Below are 5,740 nucleotides of genomic sequence, written 5' to 3'. Positions count from 1 at the left end.
GATCTTTCAGCAATCTCACTGGGATGTCATCGGGTCCGGTTGCCTTGTGGATCTGAAGATTTGAGAGGAGTTTAAACACACCACTTTCTGACACCACAATATTCTTCATGGCTGGGTACGGACTGGGGCCTTTGTCTACCATGCAAGTTGGATCCTCATCATGGTTAAACACTGAAGCGAATTGGTCATTCAAGATGTTGGCTTTCTTTTGACTATCAGAGTAGGTTATGCCATCTTGCCCCTTAAGTGTGGCAATGCCCGAGGTGTCACACCGCTTGCTGTTAATAAATGACCAAAAGCGCTTTGGGTTTTGGGTGGCATCTGGACTGATGATGTTAGTGATGTAATCATTGTAGGCTTCTTTGCAGGCTGCTCTACACTGCTTCTTCAGACTCTGGTATTTGTGGAAGTCATTCACCTTTCCACTCCTCCTGGCACGCAGGTAGCTGCGCTTCTTCCTTCTGGTGAGCCTCTTAACTGGTCTTGTGTGTGTGTGTGTGCGTGTGTGTGTGTGTGTTGTGTGTGTGTGTGTGTTGTGTGTGTGTCCAATGTTTAAATTGGCAAACTTTTTACATAATCACCGACGTGTAAACATGCGTAATCAGGGTCCAAATCGAAGTCAATTTGTGGAGAAAAGACCTGTCTATATATAAATCCATATAGTTACGTAAAACCCACTGCCCTTTGCTCTATGATGTGTTACGTAATCAGCAATAAGAACAAATTTTGAATGAGTTGAATTATTTGACGTGTCTATAACGTATATACACTTTAAGGTCATTAATCTTGCTTTCCAAATGCTGTACTACCACCATGCTGACCAGTTTTTACGTGCTTATAACTTGCATTTATCAGTTAGGTTCATTGTTCCGAAAGTTCGTTATAGTTCGAAAATGAAATGAGGTTTGTCATTTCTAAGGTTAGTTAATCCCAAAATTATATAAAAGTTCGTAAAATTGAAAAAAAGTGTGCAAATCAATGAAACTTCCGCATTTCTAGCTTTATTTCGTTTTCGGATTGTCGAACCTTCAGAATAGACGAACATTATTTCATTTTCGGATTGACGAACATTTGGGATAACGGAACTTCGGAATAACGAACTGTAACCGCAGTTATGACCACTGATACTGCGTCACTCTTTAAATGCTGAAAACTCACTGTTACCGTATTTGCATTTGTAAGTTATTATACTTCATGGGATAATACTCCAACATTTAATAAAAAGGAATAGGATAGTGCAGGTACAATACCATTGCCTTTCGCTCGGATTCTCTTTTCGCTCTCTCTTTACCGTACATGTAGAAAGCAAACAAACCATTTAGCAGAATAACTTGTCAAACCGAGAATATTTTTTGTCACAGTATAGGAAGGAAATCAAGGATCGCAGCGTAAATCTTAAACATTTACAATAAAAGAGGAAGTTATCTGAGTTACCTCCGACCACGTGATTTTCTAAGTTTATTTCCGTCTTTGCCGCTTGTGTAAAGTTAATGCAAGAGAATGATACAAAAAAACGATTTCTCCTGAGTGAGTCTTAATTCTGAATCTTATTTGTAAGTCATGGTTCCCCAACCCATTTTGTTCTGACTCCCGCTCTAAATGATACTACCCCTTTCCCTTATCCAGCATCTTTATTGTTTTACAATTAGTGGAAGCATCATTCTAATTGAGATAGCATTACTAGAATGCGATAAAAGAACTTTGCAAGAGTCATTGCTCTTCGTAGAGGGACTATTTTTAGATGTCAAAATATCTCATCTGCTTCCCGAAAAAAAAAAGTACGAAGTATGTCTGACGCCTGCTGGAGACCGGTGGCTTAAACGACCAATGAAAATCCATACGCCGCCAAGTTGAAGAGTATGCAAAAGTTCAAGGCTTCTTGTTTATTTTTAGAAACAGCCAAAGATCTCGCCGATACAACAAGGAAGGAAATGCGCACTCTCTCAGTTATTGTTGGTTTTGTCTGTCACAGTGTATCCGTATGGCGGCACGTACCTGGATGCATTTGCATGAGTACAAGCAAGGAGCTTCAAACGTTTGAAGCTCCTTGGTACAAGAGTACGGCCTGAATATATGCATGTATAAATAAAGATGTTATAGAGACCTTGCAGCATTCCCAGCTCAACTTTTTGGTGATGCTGGTAAGTCTTTTCGGCAGCACATCAAAACATCGCTCAAGGACAAGTCGTCTGGATGCATTCTGACTGATGTCTGCCTGTACTGTAGACAGACTCTGAGAGGTCTTACGTAGTATTGCTGAGGGGTACCAGTTTTTCTATTCGATTGAATGGTTGTTCCTACAGAAGAGGCAGTTAAGATTACCTTGGCACAGATAAAAAGGGAGCTCCTTTTTAAAGTTTGAGTTGATCATGTTATCCCGCGGGGTAATAGTCCTTGCATGCTTCCACTTGATAGCTCATTATCATGTGACAGGGAACGAGCGGGTGACTAATGTAGGGACCCGATTCCGAGATATGATGTTATCGACCATTGGTAACGACCCAACGGATCTCGTCATCGTGCTCGACTCGTCTGGAAGCGTCGGAGCGACGAACTACGACAAATCCGTCGTCTTTGTCAAGACAGCTTCCCTGATATTTCCAATACAACCAGCAAAGACGAGGGTTGCCATTGTCTCGTATTCGTCGTGTGGTAGTATTCACACTTATGTCGATTACATCACAACCCCAGCGGGCAAGAATAAGTGCACCTTCAACCAAGACATCGACTCAACTGTTCGGTATGATGGTGGCGGCACATGCACCAACAATGCTTTGCAGAGAGCAGGACAAGTATTGTCCCAAGGACGTAGTGGTGTTAACAAGTAAGCCTATACCAATAACAAACATTTCCATTGTGTTATACATGCAGGCCTTATACATTGTGTATTCAATATTTACATGTATTATAATATCATATGCATCTATAGGCCTAGGTGGTTTTCTTTTTTCACAAAATGAGTTTACTGCAGTGAGTTCCCACTTATGTTTTTAACGTAGAGTGATCGGATCGCGGGGAAGAACAATCGAGGGAGAAACTTTCTGAATTTGTCAGAATCTTATTTAATTTTCGGACTATCTCACCTTCGAAATAACGAACCTTCTTTCAATTTCGGATTATTGAACCTTCGAACAAAACCTTATATCTTTTTGACAGCTGTTTGATGATACACGAACTGTCCGAATTCAGTAACAAACCTTCGAATAACGCCTTACAATTTTTTTAAAAAACAGTGAAATGTGTAGCGAAATTAAAGCTCTGTATGATGTTTTTTCCCTTTTCATTTGATGCAATAACTATAATTGAATGGAAGTGAGATGAATTGAATTGAATTTAGAATGTCTCGCCACTTGAATCATCTTTTTGTCACCTCTTCCTTCAACCCCTCCCCCCAGGGTTATTATGCTGTCGACTGACGGAGCCTCTAATGACGGCGGACCTCCATTAAACACTGCCCAGGGGCTAAAGAACCAAGGTATCACCATCTTTTCCATTGGATTGGGATCAGGTATTAACGAGGCAGAGCTGGAGGCAATAGCGACCTCTGTCGAGAACCATCTCTTCTATCTTGAACAGCTCGGAGATGTTTCGGACTTTGGTGATGTGATCAAGTCAGGTAATTGCACCTTCATATGTCCACAATATATGATTTTACACACACACACACACACACACACACACACGCACACACACACAAAAGAGTTTGTGCAACCTTTTCCTGTTACACACAGTATTTTGAATTGAATTGAATTGAAATGGTGTTTTATTAGTCAATATCTTTCGCAGCCCGGAGGCTGAATTACAGACATTGTTAACAATAGCCATGTATACATTAAAAATACTCACAAAATACAATGTAGCGATGAAAAAAAAATACATTAAAATAACAAAGGATCAATCTTATTTATCAGAACCATTGCACAATTAGATTAACCTATAATACCAAGCAAAATCAAATATTAAAAATATAATATATTACTATTCTCAATGATTATCAAAAACAAACAAACAATGAGTTTATGTTAATTATGTATACCGGTCATTTATACTTATTAATTAATACAGATGTTGTGTTGTCATACGGCTCAAATCAACACATTTTACGCAACAAAAATAATCAGTTTATCAAAAATAGTCAAAGATAGTCAGATAAACAAAAATAATCAAATAATCATAAAACTCAAATCAACACATTTTACTCAACAAGGATAATCAGTTTGATTTAAAAAAAAATCCTCACAATCTTCTCTTCGTAATATACATAAACTCCCAAATCAGAATACATGCAATCTATTCAAAGCGCATTACATCAAATCAGTCAATCAATGATTCGCATTACATACATTGTATGTGCATTGTATATACGAAAATAGCATCTGATAATTGCACATCTCTCCCCCTCTCTCTCTCTTTCTCTCTCTCTTTCTCTCTCTCTTTCTCTCTCTCTCTCTTCTAACTCTCATTCCACTATTACACACACTCTCACGTACAATATGTATATCTAACAAAGAAATATACTATTGTTTCGATAACCAACGCTCTGTGTTATATTATTGCGCATATTACACCAAAATTCGATCTCACAAATAAGCAATACCAAAACGCTAAAACATAACATTATATAAAAAAAATCCAACCGTTTTTGAGAATAATAATATAAAAAGACACAATTATATCTTCGCAGCAGGTGCAAATACTAATGTGACCTGACAGATCTCTAAGAGTATACATTGCGAAACGTCCTGCAGTATTATCCCCATCATAGCCAAAGACTATTTTTGTGTATATGCATGAAGACGATAGTGATTTAGGGGTTTATTCAATATCTTTCTCTCCTTTCGTCTATAGTCTTCATTTATTTGTCAACCAGAAATCAAGTGAAAGACAAATAACTTTGCTGCAGTGTATTTACAGGCTCTGGAGATAACATTCCATGGTTCTTTTTCGGAGATTTCTCCCCCCCCCCCCCACATCGATGTTGTACATTTTCTTTTGATTTTATACCCTGTGTCAGTCATTAAAGGGAAGATAAACCCCAAGAGCAATGTGGATTGAGTGAAAGCAGCAACATTAGTAGAACACATCAGTGAAAGTTTGAAGAAAATCGGACAATCGATGCAAAAGTTATGAATTTTTAAAGTTTTGGTGTTGGAACCGCTGGATGAGGAGACTGCTAGAGGTTATGACGTATGAGTGGACAAGAATACCAAGAAAATATAAAAAAAAATACTTTAAAAATCCATTTTCATGAAAATTACAAATTCCATCAACTTGACATTGACATATGTTAAGGGTAGCAATTATTCCCCCTGCTTTCTGAAAGCGGTTGGTCCATTGCTCTTTCATAATTCTAGAAAAGTGAATTTTTGTCGAATTTCCTTTATATTTTCTTTGTATTGTTGTCCACTCATACGTCATATCCTCTAGTAGTCTCCTCATCCAGCGGTTCCAACACCAAAACTTAAAAAATTCATAACTTTTGCATCCAGCGGTCCGATTTTCCTCAAACTTTCACTGATGTGTTCTGCTAATGTTGCTGCATTCACTCAATCCACATTGCTCTTTGGGTTTATAAAATACAAAACAGGTACAATTCTATGGGAGAATTGATGTCCACTGCCATAACGTATTTGTTGGAGAAAGATACGAAATCATTATGCCTAGATTGTTTGCTTGTAATTTCTTTGTTTGTTTTCTTTCTTTGGGTTTTTGTGTGTTTTTTGCGTTTTTTGTGTGTTTA

This window comes from Diadema antillarum, unplaced genomic scaffold (assembly GCF_040938485.1).
Source record: "Diadema antillarum isolate AM-2024a unplaced genomic scaffold, OU_Dant_1.0 seq00001999_RagTag, whole genome shotgun sequence".
NCBI lineage: Eukaryota > Metazoa > Echinodermata > Echinoidea > Diadematoida > Diadematidae > Diadema > Diadema antillarum.
Note: the sequence above shows the minus strand (reverse complement) of the source record.